This window comes from Sceloporus undulatus, chromosome 5 (assembly GCF_019175285.1).
Source record: "Sceloporus undulatus isolate JIND9_A2432 ecotype Alabama chromosome 5, SceUnd_v1.1, whole genome shotgun sequence".
NCBI lineage: Eukaryota > Metazoa > Chordata > Lepidosauria > Squamata > Phrynosomatidae > Sceloporus > Sceloporus undulatus.
This window is the reverse complement of record NC_056526.1, coordinates 42,378,585-42,401,883: the sequence shown is the minus strand read 5'-3', so window position 1 is coordinate 42,401,883 and position 23,299 is coordinate 42,378,585. Positions and strand designations below refer to the sequence as shown.

The 23,299-nt window shown below is 40.8% G+C and overlaps 1 protein-coding gene across 7 annotated transcripts in view; it reads left to right on the top strand.

Moving 5' to 3' along the window:
- Nucleotides 1-2,791: 2,791 nt before the first annotated feature.
- Nucleotides 2,792-23,299, top strand: part of ANO4 (anoctamin 4) — a 171,121-nt gene continuing 150,613 nt past the window's right edge. For 5 of the 7 annotated variants that reach the window (XM_042469371.1, XM_042469370.1, XM_042469369.1 and 2 more), the window contains exon 1: nt 2,792-3,224. The gene's annotated coding sequence lies outside the window, so the exon portion shown is untranslated. Of the gene's footprint in view, nt 3,225-3,395; nt 3,476-10,541; nt 10,544-23,299 lie in introns of those variants that run through there. The other 2 variants (XM_042469365.1, XM_042469372.1) reach the window with 2 other exon arrangements.

The following is a 23,299-nucleotide window of genomic DNA, read 5'->3' as shown; positions in this document are numbered from 1 at the left end:
GGTAACTAAGGAAACCCCATGAAATTTGTGGGGTCACCATAAATTGACAGGCAACCTGAAGCCACATATACACACACAACAATCTATGCTTGCTGAATCTTTTACTTTTGCTCTATCGGCACATGTATATTTTAAAATACACACACAAATAAATGAAGTTTATGTACTTATATATACAGATACTATATCTGGAGTTTCAGATTCATATCTTTTATTGGAAAGTCCTAAACTCCTAGTTTAACATTCAAACCACTGCACTACACTGGCTCTACCACTACTTGGACTATAACTCCCAGTAAAGCTGTAGTGAACTGGACCTCTGTTCCCAGGCAGATGGGTTTTAGAGTCCTTGCTGGCATAATGGCCAGGTGCTGACAGCTATCCAGCAGTGTGAAAGAGTTAACTTGCATCAGTCACCTTGTTGGATACTTTTGCATTCACTTTGCAGTTTGAGGCCAGGAAATAGGCTGATAGCAAACTGTGAAACTGATTTTTTTTGTCTGCATTTTGCTAGTGTTGAGAGTTTGTAACATCAAGACAGAGTTTGTGGGGAGAGTCTGGTTGTACAACTTATGTCCATTGCAGAAAAGTTGGCTCCTTCATAACGCCATGGAGGGACAACTTGTATTTATTTTCCCTGTGGTTAGTTCACAGTTGAGTCCCAATCCTTTGTTTTCTGGTGTGGTGTGCCATATCCTTTGCTCCTTCATAGCTTAAAAACAAGTATGAATAAGAGGTGGAACTGCCTAAGACTACAAAAACTATGGAGAGGAGGGCAAAAAAGATCAACATTTTAGCTGATACCAGATGTCAAACTGTCATGCTGTAGTGCCTTGGATATGACTGGTGTTGAAGGAACCAGAGTGGCCAGACATCTCCTCTTCCAGGCTTTCAACCATCTGTCCAGGAAGAATTTCAAAAATGTCCTCCGTTTTGAGATGCAGTGATCCCAGCCTTTGAGCCTCCTGGTGTTTTGGACTTCAGTTCCCAAATGCCCCAGTAGCAATAGCAGCTTCATTTGTTTGACCGACAGTCAGACTGTTTGACTGACAGTCAGGAATCCTGGGAGTGGACGACCAAAACATTGGGAGGACCAAAGTTTGGGTACCTCTGCTAAGAAGCATGCATTTATCATTATATGAGTGCGTTTAGCTGTGTGGCGCAGTGATTAAACGCCAGTACTGTGGCCACTCACTCACAAACCACAAGGTTGTGAGTTCAATCCCAGCCAGGGGCTCAGGGTCGACTCAGCCTAGCATCCTTCCGAGGTTGCTAAAATGAGTATCCAGTTTGTTACTTTACAGCTGTAAACTGCTTAGGGACTGCTCAGTGTGGTATGAAGTAGTATATAAATGAATCTGCTATTGCTATTTTAGTTGTTATCTGGTCATGGCCTCCATTTTTCTCGAATGCCCTACATTTGACAATGCCCCGTCTTTCTTTGCGGTGAGGACACTGAGCCACCCTGTTTGAAGGAGCGGATCTGAGCCACACAACATGAGGACTTATTGTAGGGTCTGTTGTGTCGGTGTCTTTGGCCGTTCCTTTGAGTCCTGAGGGGGCAGCTCATGACTCTTGAGTTGGAGTTTGTTGTGAGCCCAGAGCGGAGCATCCACTTTCCCAAATAGCCCCTTGCCAACACACCAATCAGGCCTAGTGAGGGACTAAAAAAGGCTGACAGAGTCCAAAGAAACAGACTGTCTTAGGGGTGCTCTTGTTGAGGAAGAAGAAGGGAGGCATGGAGAGTGTGGCGCCCTCACACTTAGGTTTGCCAAGGCCCAGGGTTGTTCGGTCATGGAGGCACCACATGGAGGCAACACTAGGCCTGATTGGTGTGTTGGCAAGGGCTAATTGGGAAAGTGGATGCTCCACTCTGGGTTCACAACAAACTCCGACTCCCAGAATTCCATAGCCTTGAGCCAGGGCAGTTAAAGCGATGCCAAACCGGGTTATTTCTCCAGTGTGGATGCAGCCTTTAACTGCCACTGGCTCCATGCTATGGAATTCTGCGAATAGTGCCTTGTTGTGCCACAACAAACGACTATTCCCAGAATTCCCTAGCATGGAACTGTGGTGGTTGAAGTGGTGGGGTCAAACCGGATTATTTCTGCAGTGTGGATGCCACCAGAGGTCCAAAACACACTACAGAATTAACCCAGTTTAACCACCATGGTTCAATGCAAGGGAATTCTGGGAACTCATTTAATGTTGTAAGCTGCCCTGAGTCCCAGCCTTGGGAGAAGGATATAAATAAATATAACAATAACAACTGTAGTTTAGTGTCATATTTAGCGTATTCTGTCAGAAAGAGCCCCAGTGTCGCAATAAACTACAACCCCCGGGGTTCCCTAGCACTGAGCCAGGGCAGTTAAAGCGGTCTCAGACCTGGTTATTTCTGCAGTGTGGATGCAACCTTAGTCTGTTTTATCCTGTCCCTTTTTTGGGGGGGGGGGGGGTGTGTGACTGCTGAGGTGGTTATTATTATTATGTTTATTTATACCTCGCCTTTCTCCCAGTACAGGGAGTCAAGGCGGCTTACAAACCTAAAACATTCCAAGTTAAAACACTATAAATATGCAAAATACAAGATTAATGCAAGGTAGTACAGCCCTGCTGTTGCTGCAGCTTCGCCCATTCCCAGGCTTCCATAGCACGGAGCTGGGGCAGTTAAAGCGGGATCAAAGCGGGTTAATTCTGCAGTGCGGATGCAGCCATAGAGGGACGCAATTGCCAGCCCAGTAGGAAAGCAGGCTGGGGTTGAGGGAGGAGAAGGAGAAGCAGCAGCCAGACTGCTTAGCTCCAGAGTGTGTGCGCCTGCGTGTGTTGTGTGTGTGTGTGAGGAAAAACCACAACCCTCTGTTTTCCAGAGCTGCAGTGCTACAGGAGTCCCACTTCTTTCCAGCCCTGGTTTTTTGTTTTTCTTTTTTCTCTCTATTGCCAGCAGCAGCAGCAAGCTATTGCTTACAGGTTGGGTAGGCTGCGAAAAGGCTCGCCTGTTGTGGTTGTGGTTGTGCCTTGTTGCCTGAGGGAGCTACCAAGCAAGCATCGCCTTTTTGCCTTCCCTTTGGACCCCCCTTTGCCAGAGCTGCTTCTTTTGCAAGGAGGAGGAGGAGGAGGAGGAGGAGAAGCTTTCCAAAAGGGAACCCTCCTGGAGCAGGTTTTTCTTCTTCTCTTCTTCTTCTTCTTCTTCAGACCTATTCCTTCAGAGCTTTTTGTTGTTAATGGTAAGTGTGCCTTCTTTGCTGCAGTGCTTTCTCTCTCCCCCCCTTTGCCTTTCCCCCTCCCTCCCTGGATCCCTGCTAAAGCCTTAACATGACCTTCATTTCCAGTCTCATTGCTCCTCTCAGAGGAGGGACAGGGGCTGAAAGAACTAAAGGCAAGTTGCTCTCCTGCGATGGTACCCAGCCATCCCTTCCAAATCCCCTTTGTCCTTGAAGAAAAGGGAGGCATAGAAGGAACCTGGTGCTGGTGGTGAGTGCCATGCTACATAGCAATGTATAGAAATCCCTGTAGAAATGAGACTAGGGTAGGTTTGGGAAAGGTGTTGCCCCTGGGAAGATCTCCATCACACACACACACACACACAGATATAGACCTGTCCCCTAAAATAGATAGGGATGGAGAAGCCACCTGTGTGGGCTTCAAGAAGACAGAACATAGATGTTTTGTTGTTGTCGGGTGCTTTCAAATCATTTTTTGCGTTACCCACACCAGCCATGGAGTTTTTCTAGGCAAGGTTGGTGCAGTTCTTTGCCGTGGCTTTCCTTGGAGGCTGAGAGAGTGTAACTTGCCCAAGGTCACCTTCCATAGCTGAGCTGGGCTTCAAATCCTGGTCTCTGGAGTCGCAGTCCAATGCTCATGCCGCTACATCACTCTGGTTCACTTGCGCACCAGCATTTTTTCCCCACCGTGGTCCTTGAGACGTCAACACTTGAAATGAGAACAGTTCAGACGCATTTAGGGGAACTCTCCATTGTGTTCTAAGCTGTACTGCTTTAGAAGAAAAAGGGAAAGGGAAAACATCACCCGGCCACACTTCTATCGTTCTGATCATGTTTAAAATCCATGAGATGCAGTGTTTTGCAACTCTAGGGAGAAGGAGAAGGTACACACTTCCCTAATGGGGAGTATGCTTGCTCTACATTAACTTTGTTCTGAGTCCATAAAACTTTAATTTTGAATGGCCAGGTTGCTGTGTGATAAATATTTACGGTAAATAAACAATATGTTGGGTAATAAACAGTATTTAGGGTAATAAACAACAATGTTTTAGTATGTCAGCATAGTATTGGGGTATGTTGGCATGTTATGGTGTTGTGTTTTATTGTCTGTTTTTCATTAAATCATATATGTGTTTGATGTTCTGCCATTGGTGGAATGGACGTAAATAAATGTTATCCTCATTAATGTGGTGGAATATGACCATCTCCTAGTTATGAAATCCTTACAGCTCCCTTCATTTTGCCTTTAAAAAGGAAATAATGTAAGCTATGCTGCACTTTCATTAGTATGAGCTCATACTATGCTTTTCCAGTATATGAACGTCATCTAGAAGCTGCACGGTTTTGATATTTCCATTATGTATTGATATATCCATTATGTATTGATATATCCATTATGTATTGTAAACATTGGAAGGTCTACAAAATTAAGATCCAAGGGTTTGTTTCAAACATTTTTACAAGCTGAAGACCCACAAATTTGGTGCCCTGTAGATGAGCCCATGTGACTCCAGTGTAAAGCGACTTGCTTTTTAAAACTTACAGAGGCATGCTTCTTAGCTTTACCATCAACATAAATAGTAGCCTAGGGAGCAATCCAGGGTCATGCTGTGCGATAAACTGACTGACAGGTGATCAGGTCTGCCAGCATCTGAGAATGCTGATCACATCTTAGGAAAAGAAAGTGTCCATAAGCACAACATCAGTGCCATAACCTTTCACTCTTTCTTGATACTCCCTGTTTATCCTTCCAACAGGGCTGGCAACTGTCTTTTCACCTGTTTTAATTTCTTTCCCTTCCTGAATACTTGCATCTGACAAAGTTACAGTAATTTAAACTAAGGGGTTAAATAAACAAATATTGCAAACAAACATATTGTACAGAGAGGGATGGGGGGGCTGGAACTACCCCTCAGACCTCTTCTATAGAGTCAGACAAATCCGATACACATATGCCTGGGATTAGGATTAAATGGATTTAATGGGACTTACTTTTGAGTAGACATGCCTCAGACTGAATGGTTAAACCCTTGATGTCAATGGGACAAAACAGAATTGACCCTGAGCTTTCAGAACTAACTGGTGTGGAGATTACACTATGAATAAGAAAATCTTGAATGAATTAATTATTCAGCCTGTGGTGTGAGTAATACAGTTTATAGAATAATGTTATATTTCTGAGAATAGTAGACATGTCTGCTTTTATTAGCAAAGCCATAAATCCTATGCCCAACATTACCATTACTATTCTTTTTTTAATGAATAAATAGATTGTAAATCATTATTTAAAATTTATAAGTCTTTCACAGTGATTTGTGGCAGTAGATCCACTGGACAGACTTGCACAAACTTGTAAGAACTAATTACGAATGCATAACAGGAGTAATGTCCTTTTTAATAAGTGATTAAAGGACTTGCACTACAATGGTAATAGTAACACATTTGAGTCTGGTGAAAGCGGAGTGAGACAGAGCTATAATTTTTCTTCAAAATGTGATGGTTAGGGATTCTGGGATTTATAGTCCAAATATAATTTATTCTGGTGTGGAAAACATATGACAGTCCAGATGATGTTGCACTATGAGTTCCATAACCCCCCCCCCCACCACCACCACCAGTCAGCTGTGCTGTCTAGGGATAATGGGAGTGGAGTCCAATAGCATCTGGAGGCCCACTGCCATACATTCCCAATCAAACTGTACTGGCTAATTAAGACATTCTTCACTTTCTGTTCCTGAGTATTTCAGTGCGAATAGCATTGCAAACATCCAGTTTCTCAATATTACGAGCCAGGAGAGTCATAAATCCCACCCCTTTGTGTACACACATACATACACAAAGAGGAGAAGCACTGCAGAAAAATTATTGCAGAGCAATTTGTTTCAAATAACTGAGCAAGTGAGCCAGTTTGCATGCCTCAGGAGTAACTTCAGACCTATGGTCTAAGGTTTAGATATAGATCTAGGTTGCAGCTATCAGGACCTTTGGAGTTTTCTGCCTTGGGCATAGGTAGGAATATCTCTTATTCTTGGACTTTGCTGGTTTGTTTTCTAGGCATAGCATGGAAACACTTTTTATAACATTTTTGTTATCATTATTAGGATGCTGACACAGTGGCGTTCTTGTGCTTTATGTATAATGTGCATTGCAAAAGTGCTGCTTAGTACCAGTGTTTAATGTTTGGGTGCTGCATAACAAATGGTCGTTTTAAAATGCATGAGATTTGTTTCTTGATGCCTGATTTATGATTTGTTCATAGCACTGATACAACTGTGTTGTATGACTGAACTTTATGCTGTGTTATTGAATTCCAGAGGAATCTCAGTACATTCCATCCAAAATGACATTACCAAATGCTTGTAGGTAATCAGGATCTTCCCTGAGTCCTAGTTCACACTTCTGTTCAGATGCAGCACCTGCTGAGTCAAATTTGTTGGCATCCATTGCCATTGCAACCTTTGGCATAAATCCATCTTCATGCTAGCACCTGCCCTTTGCTGAAATGAAACATTATTTCCTTTCCCTCTCCCCTGCAGCCTTCCACATCCCCAGAAAACTACCTTCATAGAAAGTATTGTGGTCTTGGTTAAATAGTTATTATGAACAGGGAATGATTGTACAAGGTTATGAGGACAGGCCATGCTAGCTAAAGGTCCAAGAATGTGCCAAAACAAAGAAAATAAATTATTTATAATTTAATCCCTTGATGAGTGACAGAAGACCATAATTACTCTGGCAAATTCTTTTGTTGCTGCATCAGAAGGGGTGCAAATGTAATATTGGCAACACACATATAAGCAAGGAATAGATGGTTTGTATTAATTCCATCCAGTTCCTAAGTTACTTCTGCCACATTCTAGCATGACCAGGAAATGAAATCCAAAACAAATCATTTTGCTTCCATGGAACAAAACAGATGTGTTGACAACCTGGTTAAGGAAGCAGGCTCTGCCTCTTCTCCCTGAGACTGTAACCAAGCCTTCAGATTATATCCAGAAACAACTCAGGCAAGTGAGTTTCTCTAGCAGAGAATTCTAAGAACTTCAGTACAAATTCCAGGATCTTGTATGACAGAGACATGACAAAGAAAATGATATCAAACTGTATGATATAGTTACAGATATGCCACAGGGAACCAGATTGTGTTGTTGCATTGCTCCCTCTGTCCCCTCGGTATGTTTGTTGCTTCTTTGCTTACTTGAAGCATTTTAATCTTTCTCTTCAACTTCAAAAGGCTCCTGGAGCATCTTGCATAAGTTCAGTAAAAATGAAAACCCTGCCTATAGGTTTGTTATCTAAAAGGGTGACAAGGGATGAAGAACAAGTGTTGATGAGGGGAAATCAAGAATACCTTATCAAGAAGTATGGCAGGAATTTTATTAGTATGAAAAGAAAAGAAAAGGGAGGAAGTTTAAAATATTGATAGGTGTACAAGTCCAGAGAATGTTACTGTTGCAGCTGCTATTTTATTCATTCGTACCTCACCTTTTCCCCACTACTGGGAATCAAGGTAGCTTACAAAATATTAAACCCAATGCAGATGAAAAGACATATAAAAATGCCAGTGTGTTGCAGAGGGGGTAAGGGTATACAATCTGGAAATACAATTAAGCAGTGTATAGAATTTTTTTTAAAAAATCATTACAAGAAAGAAGATAAAAACCAACAGTGCAGCATGCTATTAAAAGCCTTGATCATCAATTTCTAAAAGCTTGTGGGAACAGAAAGGGTTTCACTTGTCAGAGGAAACATAGCAACAAAGGGCCTATCCTAACCTCCCTAGGGAAGGAGTTCCAAACTCTCAGAGTAGCCACCAAGAAGGCCTTCCCCTTGTCCCCACCAAATATGTCTGAGAGGGAAGTGGGACAGAAAGAAGTGCCTGTTCCAGTGATCTTAGAGTTTAGACTGGCTCATATCAGAAGATATGGTTCATAAGACAACTTGGGCTCAAGCCATAGCGTAGTAGAACTTTCACTGAAATAATCACCCAAGTAAAATGTTGCATGACTGTACCAGGTGATAACACCAATCAGTCATTTGGAGAAAAGAAAGAGTTGATCAATGTTTATTGGCAATTTTATGATCAGAATAAAATGTGACTCCTTCTGCTTGAAACCATGCATGGAGTGTTGTTTCCTGCTTATGATTTCTCATCCACCTAAGGTCAAGGGTCCAGAAGGCTGATTTTTCCCTCATATCAGCCCTAACTGATGTCGCAAAATGCAGCTCTGTAAAGCATACTGACATATACATAAAGAAGAAGAAAGAAATATTCATTACGATGAATGTGTACATAGCAGCCCATAAATGTTTGGCAAGATCGTATGATTGAGCTTGCCAAAGAGCTGATAGGGTGAACATCTACTCATACACCCAACATGATGGATATCAATATCACCTAACATACAGTATACAAATCAGAACTTTTTTGGAGTTCTTGGGTACCACTTGAGTGTGGCTCCTTATATTTAAGGTGATCTGCTGATCACAAGGCCCTTAGAAGTCAACAGTATAATTTTCAGGATTATAGCTCCTGCTCCTCTTTTTGTCAGTGTCACTGCTGGTGTTTCCCCCAGAATAAGAAATAGTGGCCATCAACACCAGTGGCCAGTGATACTGAAAAATAAATAAAAATCAGGAAGAGGGCTTTGGGTCCTACAGACAGATTGCTGCTGATTTCTGAACAGCATGCCTGGCTGGGAAGTCTAGGAGTTGTTAGTCAAAAAAGTAACTTTGCTAAACTCTGGCCCAGAATGAAAAAGTGTGTAAGTGAAGCACAAAGAGACAACAACTGCCTTATAAAATTAACCCCATTGTAGCTTTGTGTACATGTCCGAGGAAGAATGCAAATATAAGCCAAACAACAATGATGGAATTTCTTGACAATGGCAGCTAGACCTGTGTATGGGTTCAGCAGATGCCCAGCTGTGCCAACTGCTGACACCAGGCCTTTAGCAGATTTCATTGAGAGATCACTCTGCATTAAATATGAAAGCAAAAGCAGAAATCGATGAGTGTTACTTTAATAGCATTGTTTAAATATTTATGAATATTGGTGCTTTTAATTGACAGATAACTTCAGAAGGAGAACTGTAGATTTTGAGCTCTGGCAGCATGTCGGGTACTTCTTTGTCTCACAGCATGGTGCCGTGTTAATTCCTTTGCAGCTTATTTGAAGACTGCATAGAAAGCAACTGCAGAAAGACAGGGGAGTGAAGCCTTCTTCAGGCACTGAGAAAAAAACAGTCCCTTGGTCTGATGAAGTCACTGCAAAAGAGAGGAGGGAGGGGGAGAACAATTCTTCATTTGAAAAAAAAAACACCCATATAACTGGAATTCATTAAAAATTACTATTATTTTTATTACCTTTCTTGGGGTCCCATCCGGTGGTAAAATTTGAACCGCAGACTCACATTAGGACAGGCTTTATATCAAATTCCCACAGAGAGCTGAAATGCATGAATGGCTGCACTGATTTAAAATGATCTCCAGCAATTTTCATCTCTATCAGGAACAGGTTTTTTTGTAAAGTGAGTGCCAAGTATTTTGGATTGCAGCAGGAATAGCTCATAACAATACATAATTGCTAGAGAGATTTGTTTTCCCTCCAGTTACTTTGGAAGCACAGTTAAACTGAAGAAGAACAGGGAAGTGGATGGATGGTTGCAAGTCTGAGGGGATGTCAGATGAAGCCATAGACCCTGCTCATCAAAAGTCTTGGGCTTCCAACAATGAGAGACCTGGCACCACTGCATCATTGGCCCTATTGACATAAGAAATCTATACGTACCACAAAAATATATATGGCCCATGGAATCCTGAGATTTATAATTTAGTGAGTTTCCCTAGCTGAGAATTCCAAATACTCTTAACTAAATTACAAATCCTGGGATTCCATAGAATGGAACCATGGTTGTTAAAGTGGAATCATAGTGCTATATTTGTATAATGTGTAAAGGTCCAAAATATAAATAGCATATTGCATTCTCATTTTCTTTAGAAAATTTTCCGTTACTTTAAGGCAGAACTCTTAAAAAGGCCAGCCCTTTTAGGCAAAGTGAAGTAGCCACCTCAGGCAGGAGATTTGGTGTCATGAAAGTAAGGCATGTTGTTATTTATTTTATTTATTCTCCTGAAGGAAGGGAGAAAGGCATCTGTAGAATTTTCCAGCTTGTGTGTCAAAATAACATGACTGATATTGGATTACACATGCATTGCTTGGGTGGGTGCTACTCTGCCTAAGGCAGCCAGATGTCTTTGTCTGGTCATCAATAGAGGTAAGTTTGATTGATACCAATAGGACTTATTTTTGATTAACAGTGGTGCGGTACAGAGCACCAAAAAGAGGCGCCTCTCCTTGCTCTGCAGTAGCGCCGTAGTAACCAAATTGTGCGGCGCCACTGCTCAGCAAGAAAGGAGCGTGCAGAAGTGGCTCCTTTTTTGTGGTGCACTCGCGCCACGCCAAAGCATCAATGATGGCGTGATGACGTGCCAGCAGTGCAGCCCTGTTGAATGGTGCTGCGCAGCTGTGGCGCGCCCATGACATGCTAGGGTTGAGGTGGGTGTGCACGGCCCACCCCCGAGCAACCCTAGTACGTCATGGGTGTGCTGCAAAGAGCCCGTATGTACCGGGCCAGTATGTTTTTGAGTTAAACATAATTAGGATTCCAATGCCAGTATATCTGTACAGTGAAGAATAAAGCATATGTCACTCAGGAGACCATTAACACAAATCCTACTGATGGCTTCCATAGCAGTAGAGAAGTGACATCTGCTCCAGATTTTAGTAGCAGCTTTAAAGAGATGTCCATGGTGCTAAATCTGTTTTGTTGATAAGATTCAGCACCTTGGATAGCTAATTTAAAATTCAAACCAGGGAAGAATCAGCACCCCACAGATGTGGAAGCCCTCATATGCAAGTGTTAGAAACTTTAATATGGAGAAGTCAATTATGTGTTCTGATTCTCACGAGACAGGATGATTTGAAATGAAGCAAATTCCAATTGTATTGTTAAAAAAATCCTCTGACTTTACTAGCTAACACAGAGAGAGAGAGAGAGAGAGAGAGAGAGAGAGAGAGAGAGAGAGTCTATGAATTCACTTGACAGATCTTTAGGCAGCCATCTGTGAAGACTTTCACAAATCTCACTGCTACCACCAATAGTGAAGACTTTCCCTTACTCCCTATTCCTGCCACCAATGTAAGGACATCCTCCTGTCTCACTGGTGTGGCCGCCAACTGTAGGAACCTATTAGATATTCTCAAGGGTCCTGAGCAGATATTATGCAACTTTATCCCCAATGGACACAAACTCTCTTCTCTGCTGCCACCACAGAAACTGCGTCTGAACCCAATATTTATATATCTAGCATACCAGGAAGCCAAAAGCATATGATACAAAAACAATATTTCAATAGCAGAAGTTTAACATAACAAAACAGATTTTAATGTAATAAATGTAAAATAAATATTTAATTCTTTCTCACATTCTTCTCCTAGCTAACAGACTCTTAAAGACCACTCATTACTTCCTAAACTTGATTGACTCACTCATTTGCCCACTCTAATAATAATAATAATAATAATTATATTCTGCTTTTTCCCAAAGGAATCAAAGCAAATTCCAACAGGATAAAACAGTATAATCCTCACCCATTCACTTGCATCACCACACCACAAGTCTCTTCTCTTAAATGTTTTAGTATATCAACTGTTGTTCAGTCCACCAACACACTTCCAACATTTCATTCTCTTACCCCCTCCTCCTTACCTTATTACAAAAACATCTAATACAGCTAAAACATCTAAAACAAAATTTTCCATAAAATGTCCATGACATTGCAAAACAAAAACACTAACATATCAACACATGGAGTTTGTAAAATAACAGGAGGCTACTTAGCAAAATAACTCCTCCAATGATTTTCCTCTCTGTAGTTTGAACTATACTTCCTCTGTTGCTCCCTCCTTAATTATACAGTTAGCCCTCCTTATCCATTGATTTTTTTAATCCACAGATTCAAGCATCCATGGCTTGAGAATATTCCAAAAAAGTATAAATTCCAATTAGCAAGCCTTGGTTTTCGATTTTATGCAAGGGACACCATTTTATTATGCCATTGTATTTAATGGGACTTGAGTATCCACAGATTTTGTTATCCACGGGGGATCCTGGAACCAAACCCCAGCACATAATAAGAGCCCACTGTACTATTAGTACTACCCCAATTGAACTATTTCGTTATATGATAATGTGACTTCTTCTTATGTTGAGATGTATTGTTTGAGTCACCTCTAAATTGCACAAAAGAGAATGGACTGAGTCTTCTGGCTTAAGAGTTGCTGGCAGCTATTACCTAGAAGTTGCTTACTTGCAATTCCCAGCGGGCATGATCCTCTTTTGGATTGTTCCAAGCAGAGAAATCACCTTTCATAGATAATAATTTTTGCACTTTAAAAGTGACAGCATTCTGGATGCACTGCCAAACTAAACTGTTTTTGGGATGGAGATGGCAGTATAGGTATGCAAATTTCCAGTTTACAAGCTTTGTCGTTCCAAGACAGACAACTGTTAGAGGTATATAAAATTATGAATGGGTTAAGACTGTTTTAAGACGGTAGTTGGGAAGATTCAGGACTGAACAGGGAAAATAAATCTTCATACAAATCTTAGAGCAGGTGGTAGCTGCTACATTGGTGAAATAATGAATCTGACTGAGATTTCAGTCCAGACTTTTAAGGGAGTTGTTCAAAGCACTAAATGTATTTTGCAGATAGAATTTCAGCATCTTGGACACCTCCTTTAAAGTTCACACTAAAACCTGGAGATGACTTATCACACATGTCACACACGGAAACCATCCATCATCACTCCATATAGTTAAACTTTGGAATTTGCTACCACAGCATGCAGTTATCAGTGTTAATTTGAATGATTACTGTGAAAGGAATTAGATAACTTTCTGAAGGATAAAGCTATCAATGGCTATTTGTGATGGATATAATATACGCCAGTATTGGAGATACAGCGGACCCTTGATATCCACAGAGGTTTGGTTCCAGGATCCACTATGGATACCAAAATCTGTGGATGCTCAAGTCCCATTAAATACAGTGGCATAGTGAAATGGTGTCCCTAAATATCAAATGGCAGAATCAAGGTTTGCTTATGAAATGAATATTATGTTTGAATATTTTCAAGCTGTGGGTGGTTGAATCCATGGATTTAAAAATCCATTGGATACAGAGGGCCAACTGTGCAGCTGAGCAGCACAAGCCTAAGGCTGCTATTAATTTCATGTCCTTCAGGCAGGCTTCCCATGGACATCTGGTTGACCATTGTGGGAGCAGCATGTTGGACTAGATAGGCCTTCTGACTGATCCAGCAGAACTCTTCAATTCATATCCTAGCCTTCTTAGGTGGAAAAATGAATACTATTATGTATTTTGAGCCCAATGCTAAGTCAAGTAGTACTGGAATGCTGTGTATTTTTTGTATCTGTTGGTAAACTTTTGCTGGCATCATGTTGAAGTTGGGCATTATTTTTAGAGGTGTGCATGTGCTTTCTTAAGCACATAAGCAAACAAGAAGGAAAAAGGAACACCTCTTGGTTTCTTTTATTCCTAGGAAACTTTGATGCTCCTGTACCAAGCACTTTGTTGTAAATTGCCATCAATTTATGACAATTGCGTGAAGTAGAGACCACCAAGATACCCTGTCATCAAGAGCCCTGTTCAGATACTTCAAACTTAGGGCTGTGGCAGTGGCATCCTGAGTCTTGGTATCACCCAGCTGCTGGAGCGTGGTATTTGTGACAGTCTCCTGCATTCACTTGCTTGGTCACCCACCCAGGGCTGTGGTGACCTGCCTCTCCTTCACCTCGCCATAGCTCTCTATTCATCAGGAAATGGTGTGAAGGCAAAGCCAGGAAGGCCAGGCTCACCCCTCCTTTGCCTCCACACAGCTTTCTCATGAGGAGACTCAAAGAGACAAAGCTAAGATGCCTTCTTCGCCTCCACCTGGCTCCCTCCTCACGAGGAAGCTGCATGGAAGTAAAGCCAGGAGTGGTGTTGTCACCCCTCTTCCTCTTCTGCTGCCTTGGCTTCCTCTTCTGAGAGAACCATGAGAATGAAGAAGACGGGTCAGGCAGGGAGAGAGAGGCAGGCTGGCCCAACTGCCTGCCTGAAGAACAAAAGCCCTCCCTTGTATTGTTTTTAAATGGTATGGGTGGGTTTTTGTATTGTTGGGCTATGTATTGGTTTTGATGGTGTTTTTGTAAACCGCTGTGATCTGCAAGGAATAGCGGTCTTGAAATAAAATTTCATTCATTCATTCATACACCACACCATCTGGGAGGAGGGCCTCACTGGGCATCACTCCTCTTCTGGGGTGTCACCTAATGTAGTCCACACCCTCCACACCCTTCTGGTGATGCCAATGGGCCGTGGCTTCCTCAATGACTCTGCCCCCTTTAATGTAGTCTTCCACTTTTCCTACTGCCTACCAATTTACCATATCTTTTCTAGTGAGTCACCTCATTATATGTCCAAAGTACAATATCCTGTTTGGTCATTTTGGCTTCTAGAGAATTCAGGTTTAATTTGCTCTAGGATACATGTATTGGTCATTTTGGCAGTCTGTGGTATCCTTAGAATTACCTTCCAGTGCCACATTTCAAATGAGCTGATTCTTTCTTGTTAGCTTTCTTAGGTGCCCAGCTTATTGAACCATATATAGAAATTGGAAATGGAAAATCCTGGCACTAGTATTTTCAAATTGACATCATGCACTACCATATTGATGTTTCATGCAAGTTGTATGTTGATCAAAGCAGACATGTATTTATAGCAGTAGTTCCCATTCATGGGTCTCACTGTCACCCCACAGTCTTTGATTATAGGCTATACTGATTGAGGTTTCTAGGAGAGGCTGTCCAACAATGCCTGAGTTCCTGGGTTTGGCTATCACTTAATTTGTGGGATGATTTACTACAATGGGACAACACAATGTTGTCTTGAAATATTAAGCTAGATTATTAATAACAGGGACACATATGCAAATTATGGAAAGATTGACAGGAGGGGAATGCCTCCTCCCATACAATCCTTCCTGCACTCTCAGGTCCTCTGGGAAGAACCTACTGCAGTTAGAGAGAACTAGACTGAAGATGACTTCCCAGAGGATGTTCTTTGTTGCCGCTCCAAAAATCTGGAATGACCTGCTCAATATTGTTTTAGATGTTCTTTTTTTTTATTAAGGTGTTTAACACATTGTATAAAATACAATGACATTCCTAATATTGTTTTAGAGGTTCTGTTATAATTTATATTATAAGCATGTATATATGTATATGAAGACAAAGAGCCCTCCTCCAACCACCATCTTGAGGGGGAGAGAGGCAGGCCAGCAACAACAGGCCTCGCCTGGAAGACAACATTCTTCTTTTAAAATTAATATCAATTATTTATTTTAAAAATATTTTGATGAAAATTTTTTACTTGTACACCGCTATGATCAAAGCGGAATAGCGGTCTATAAATAAAATAAATAAATAAATAAATAAATAAATAAATATGTGTGACATAAATAAATATCCGTATATTCACATGTGAAATAAAATGATTAATCATTCAACTATGTGCCATATTCTGCATAGTTGCTATCTCTACCTTTTCATTGCTTTTTTTTCTTTACTCAATCAAAATCTTTCCCCTATAAGTTAAAGCAGACAATTTCCCCTGTGGCAGACAATAATTGGAAAGAGGAGCAAATGGCAGGAAAGGAATTCTGCTTGAGTGATTTGCATCTCTTGTGGTTTTCTTTAAATCATTGGCTAGTCTCTGGGGACCAGTTGCAGGTCCTATTTCCAAGTGGTCAATTATTCCATTATAGCAAGCTAATCTTCTTTGTAAATATGCCAGTGGAGATTATCATACAGGGGTGGGATAGGGTTGGGATCGCTCTCTCATCCTTATCCTGTGCATGACTGCAACTGCATGAAAGCCTTTCATACACAAAGCGCTGATCCTGTCATTATCCTGTCATTGAAGTGGAATTGTATTAACGCGAACTCCTGTTATACAAAATGCCAGGACAACTATTATGGAAGTTGGAGTTTGTTGTGGGGTCCTTGGCTTGAGGCTATGGAATTCTGGGAGTACTATCTTTCTCTCCTGCCTCCTGTTTCTTTCCCTTCAGATCTGTCATCTGGATTGAAATCTACCTCCCATCCCTTTCCAGTTTCATGTGAATCCTAGCCTCTGCATCTGCACTGGGGAAATTAATAATAATAATAATAATAATAATAATAATTTAAGTTATTAGTTTGCTGATGCACCAGAGCTCTCTGGCAGAGAAGGCTCAATGTCTTAGGACACTACAGTTCCCAGAATTCCATAGCACTGAGCCAGGACAGTTAAAGTGGAGTTAAACCAGATTATCTCCCCAGTGTGGATGCAACCTTAGAGAAAGCAACTGTTACAAAGGAAAGGAGAGATGTAGATGAAATAGATGAGGAGAATAATATGAGGACAAGAGCATAAATGTCAATGTGGCTGAAATGGAAGGGGGCTCTGACACGGAGGACCCCTTTGAATTTGGCTGCCAGGGATGGGAAAATAGAAGGGAGGAAGAAATGGGAAGCTGTCATTCCCGTGAAAGTGGAACCAGGCTCCCTTCCTCACCCTGGAAGTGCAAAGGTTCAGGATGCATCCAGAGCCCCACTGAGCATGTGCAAGGGTCCCAATTTGAATCATTGAATCCGCATGTGGTAATACAATTTGCACTCACTATGCTTTGCATGAATCCACATCACGTGACTTGCCTTGGATTCGATTCCCCTTCAGTTCGGAAGGGTAACGGAAGGGCAACCAGGTGTGATAAAACAGTCACGTTATAACGTCAATTCGCATCATTCGACCCGCAGTCACCCTTGATCTTAGCTCCAATAACCTCAGTGTGATAAACGTCTGAGTGAAATGAGCAGAGGGGATGGCTTCTTGGACCTCTGCAGCTGGTCTGTGAACTGCTCACACTCAGGTTTTGTCTGCAAATCCAGATGTTTTGTACAGTTTGCCCTGTGTCAGTGCTTTTTGCTGCTGTTTCTCTTTGTTTATTAAATACATTTGAGTAAGAAAGTGGATGCTCTATTTTTTTCTGCAGTAATGTTTTTGACATTTAAAAAACACTCTTGCAGTTGCATATATTTAGAAAATTGAATTTTACTTGTAATACATTTGCTTAGTATTGCACCCTTAGTTGCTAAAGTGTTTAATGCTTTCAGACCCATTCAGTTTGAAAGAATATGGTTAGCAAATTAAACTTTCTAAATGTTAGGCTCTTCTTTAAGGTTTTTAGGCCTTGGCACTAAAAGATAATCACTATGGTGTGGTTTCAGAAGACAATATTGCCCTCCTATTTGTAAACAACCTCCAAACCATAAGGTTTCTGGGCTGCAAGTGTTGTCACCAATGCCAAATACCACAATGGCCCTCAGCGTGCATTCAATAGCTGATACAATTGCTGACGTCTTCTGATCTCAAATGCTGCTTGCAACAAATGTGACTGATGAACATAGCTGATGGAGTACGGTTTAGTTCAATAACAGTGTTGTAAATGCCAGCATTGTTTTCCTCAGAGCTTGGAAAAATTATTTTCTTGGACCTCTGTTTCCAGAAACCTGCAGCTAACGGCATTGTTTGATTCTGCATAGATCAGTGGTACTCAAACATTTTGCCCTTGGGACCCCCCTTTACATCTGCATGCAGATGTTGTGCCTCCCCCTCAATGTAGTATATGGAAAAAATATTTTGTTATTTAGTGTGGGTATTCTCATTCAAAAAACAACCCTTACTGCCACCTCCTCCCAATCATAACCCTCAGCATTACAGAATAATGAAGCACAATAACAGTTTGAATAATTATACAAAAAACTCTTTCAAATACATAACATAGCAGGATAGTCAAAGCATAACATAACATAACAATCAATAAAACAATCACCAGCTCTCCAATGGCAGCAAAAATAACAACCAATTACAAATAGCATACTAGGACTAGAACAGGCCACTCTCCCTCTGAGTCTCCCTAGTCCTGATGTTACTGAGGAGGGAGGCAAATCCAGTCTATAGCCCTCCAGAAAAATGCTGCCCAAATGTCCTCCAGCATCTCCCCTCCAGTGGGGGGGTATTGGCAAGGAGGGAAGGCAGGTTTTAAAGCCTCAGAGTCCTCCATGCCCAACACCCAGGTGTCCTCCGGTGTCTCCCCTCCAGTGGGGGGTATTGGCAAGGAGGGAAGGCATGTTTTAAAGTCTCAGAGTCCTCCATGCCCAACCCCCCAGGTGTCCTCTGGTGTCTCCTCTCCAGTGGGGGGTATTTGGCAAGGAGGGAAGGCAGGTTTTAAAGCCCCAGGGTCCTCCATGCCCAACCCCCAGGTGTCCTCTGGCGTCTCCCCTCCAGTGGGTTTTTTTAACATGTTGAACATATGGAGAGATACCAGTGCTTATGGGTATATGAAGAAGTGTTCAGCTAAAAATCATGCTTTGAGATAAAGATATTTATTTATTTATTTATTTATTTTGCTGTATTTTCAGGCAGCATGGCATAAATGTATTTATGTGGTATACTGGTTTGACTGTTGGAATAGGACACTGGTAGACCAGTGTTCTTCAGATCCACACTCAACCATGAAAGCCTTGGGCTCAGAGGAAGGCAAGGCCAAACTGCCTCTGAACCAATTCTCCCAGGAAAACACCAAGAAAGATTCACTTTACTGTCACCATAAGTCAGAAATGACTTGAGGGCACACAACAATATCAATGTATTTCATTCAACTTCCTCAACATTAGGATTTCAGCTAGTTGTACGAACAGAAATGAAAAAATTCTGAACTAGATTGTTTTCTAGAAATACCATTACAATTTTTAAATGTTTTCTAACTGGAAAAGTATCAGAGTGTCAAAATCCTGTCTCAATACCTATAATTTTGTCCAGAAGTTTCAATACTTTATTGTTATAGATAAACCTTAGAATGTGTTTATCTCCTAAAAGAAGGGATGAATGAATTTCTTCTTATCTTCTATGAGACCCACCTGTACATCTATATTTTTTCACTTTCTGGATCAGATTAAAATTCACCTACTTTTGGATTCTTCTTCTAAGATATTGTTTTGGACATCCAGTAGCATGTTTACTGGATACATGTTTACTGTAAAGGGATTATGTGAGGGCCAAAGGCTCCTCTGCTCTAACACAGAAGCTGACAAGTAGGCTACCGAAGCAATGGCCTTTACTACTCTTTCTCTCTATGTCAAATGCATTGCTCCTGAATATGAAGCTTCCTTTTAACTGCCAAAAATATAGTGTAACAGCTGACTTTAGTCTCCCTCCCTCCCTCCCTCCCTCCCTCCCTCTTTCTTTCTTTCTTTCTTTTTTTCTTTTTTGGAAAGGGGCATATAGGGGGGGGGGGGGGGGGCTGATGGCTTTCATGTCAGAGAAGGGTCAATGAATCCACTCCAAATTTCAGCTCCATTTTTAAAGGAACTGCCCAAGGTTCTGATTCCTATTCTCCAAAGATATAAAGCACCATGGACCATTCCTGTAAAAACTTGGACTAAAACAGATCTGACACAGCAGATTGCTGCGCTGACCTGTGGTTGGGGTTGCAAACATGAAGGTGTATGGTGTCACATGATGCTTTTAAACTGGTCAGTTGGTCAGTTTAGTTGTGAAAACTGGCCAGTGAAGAAAGCTGATAAGAAAAAAATAAACTCATTTGAGATGTGATGCTGAAGAAGAGTTTTGCAGATAACACAGACTGATAAAAAGAGAAATAAATGAGTTCTGGAGCAAATCAAACCTGAGCTCTCCTAGAAGCCAGGATGACTAAACTGTTGTACTTTGGACATATCATGAGAAACGACGATGACTCCCTTAAAAACAATAATGCTTGATAAAACAGAAGGAAAAGAGGAAGAGCCCATTGCAGAGGGATGGACTCAATCAAGGAGGCTATGGCTGCCTTGAGTCTACAAGCCCTGAGTCTACAAAACCTGAGAAGGGTTGTTGCTGGTAGGGTAACTTAGAGGTCTCTCAATCATGGGGTCACCATAAATTTGACTTTACCTCGAGGGCAGTTAACCACAACAACAAATGTTACACATGTAATACGGGTATATATTCTCACACAATTTTGTATTCACAAACACACAAATGAGATACTTCCTCCCAATTTTGCTTATTTGTCTCAACAGTGGAATAGACTGCCTTGGAGAGTGGTGGACTCTTCTTTTTTGAAGCTCTTTAAACAGAGTTTAGATGGGCATCTTTCAAGAGTGCTGTAGTTGTGTATTGCTTCATGGAAGGGTGGAGGTGGGTTGGTCTACTGTGCCCTTGCAGACCCTTCCAACTCTAAGTGTCTGTGATTCTGTGGTTCTGTGATTCTATGGGCAGAACCTATGTAGAGCAGTAGCAAGAGGAAAGCCAATTTTGGAAACAGAATAGAATGGCTATTCATTGTTTTTGTGTTGTTTTTTACCTGGGAGACTTTCATGCTAAACAATTATAGCACTATGATTCCACTTTAACTCCCATGATTCCATCTTATATAATCTTAGTACTTTAGCTTCCAGAGGGGTATTTAGAATTCCCAGGCAGAGTTCCTCTAATGCCTCATCAAACTATAAAGCCCGAGGGCATAGGATGTATTCATGGCATTTATAGTGGAATTATAGTGCCATAACTGTATAGTGTGAAAGATCCCAAAGAAAAATAAATAAAAGCTGGGTTACCCCAGGGCATGAGAGTCAGCATGGTATAGCAGTTTGAGAGTTGAACTAGAATCCTGGATTCAGGGTTCAGATCAGCCATAGAAACCCACTGGGTGATTTTGGGCGAGTCATGTTCTCTCAGTCTCAGGGGGAGACACAGGAAAATGCCCTCTGAATAAATCTTGCCCCCCCCCCCCCCCCAAATTTGCCTTAGGGTCACCATAAATCAGAAACAGCTTGAAGGCAGACTGCAAACAAACCCATGGCTGATCTAGCATGTGGGTAAAGTAACAGTAAAGTGGGAGAATAGCTCCGGTGAGCTATAGAGCATTAAAGCACTAACTACACATCAAACTTTGTAAGTTTATAGTAATAAGATGAAAAAATATAATCCATGATCAGATATGTAAACATGGAGGGCTAAAGAATTAAAACAACCTAGAAAGGCAGTATAACAATAATTTAACTATATGATAAATATTTTGAAAAACTGGGACTATTAAAGTCTCACTAATAAGGAGCAGAGATGACTGTACTTTTTGTCACGATGTGGGACTCAAACTTAAACAAATAATACCAATGTATGAAGAGCAACACAGTGAGACTTTCTGAAATATGGAGACAATAAGAAGCATATGAAACAATTAAAATTTACCTGTATAAATAATTTTGAGTAAGAGTGGATGCTGTCATTACAATCCATTTCAGAGACCAGGGTTCATCCCCTGCTTGACCATGGAAACTCACTGAATAATAATAATAATAATAATAACTTTTATTTATGTTTCCCTGCCTCTCCCATTGGATTGAAGCGGATTTACAGACTAAAAAACCATTACAAAATTGTTATAAAATATAAAACAATGCAAAAATACAATCTCTATCAATACTCGCTCATAACATATCACATACATGGGCAAGTCATACTTGGAAATCCTTGTGATAGTTTGCCTTAGGGGCTCCACAAATTGGAAATTACATGAGGACACAACACAATAACGCAGTCATCACAATTTTTTAAAAAAATTAGCAAGAACACAACAACACACTGAATAGATGGGATTCAGTGGGGGCAGGCTGACTGGATTTAGGTCATATTTCTTCTTAAACAATTTTGATGTGTTTAATTTTTAAAATTTTCTTTAGAGTGGTAGTTTGTGTATAGTGAAGCATTTGGGCACATATAAAGATATAAATATTATTACAACGATGTACCAGTGTTTGTTGAAATTTTAGTGTTGGAAGACAAGATTGTTAAAACTATATATGAGACTGGCTGCACTTCTAATATATTAATTTGAAATGTTTATGTTGGTAGATATTACCATTTTCATTGGCAAAATAATGGCTTCCTTTCACATTAACTTTGTATGGAAAACATGCAGAGTACAACACCTTATTTCAAACAGAAGATTATCACCTTAGGCTAGCTTTTATAAGCTTTCAGATGTTTTGGTCTACAAATTCCCAAATAAGCTGGTCAGTGGTGACCGATCAGGGAGGAAGATATCAAGAACATCCAGAGAGGCACCACTTTGGGGAAAACTACTTTAGATACATTTAAACCAGTCTGCCTTATGGAGATTTCCAGTTACCTGTAGATATGATTGCTCCAAGAGAAAGAAATTTAATGGTTAGTGTTTTGTTACTGAGATGCATATATGTAAGTTGCACTACCCATGTGGGCTACATTATTTGCCAGAGCACAATAGATGTACTCTGCTGACAGCAGTAGAAGCAGAGTTGTGCATTCAGTAATGTTGCACATTGTGCATCGCAGTCTCACGTTGCAGTTGCACATCACACAATGGCACCAGTCATTGATACGTGTTTCACAGTGTTGCTGTTCTATTTGGGTTTGCATCATGCCGGTGAAAAGGATCTTCACATGCAGATATTTACACTATGCTGAGTGGATGTTGGATTGCAACCATTTTGAAAGAAAGGAATTATCCAGATGATACATTAAGAACTGAACTTAGAAATACAGAACATTGCGGAAGAATGATTTGTGAAAAGGTTATGGAAAAATCTAAATTAAATCATATGTAGCATATTAATATTACAACAGAAAAACCGGAAACTAGATATATAAGCCATACAATTTCAAATGACTGAGCAGTGCAATGAATCTTAACCAGAGCTTTATCTCACAAGGGCACTTTGCCTGTTGGAACAGTGAATGCTCTATGAATAAAAGGAAACTGAGCCACAAGAACTTTGCTGTAAATGCAATTTGGAGAGTGGCCTTAAATCATCATCATCATCATCATCATCATCATCATCATCATCATCATCATCATCATCATCAT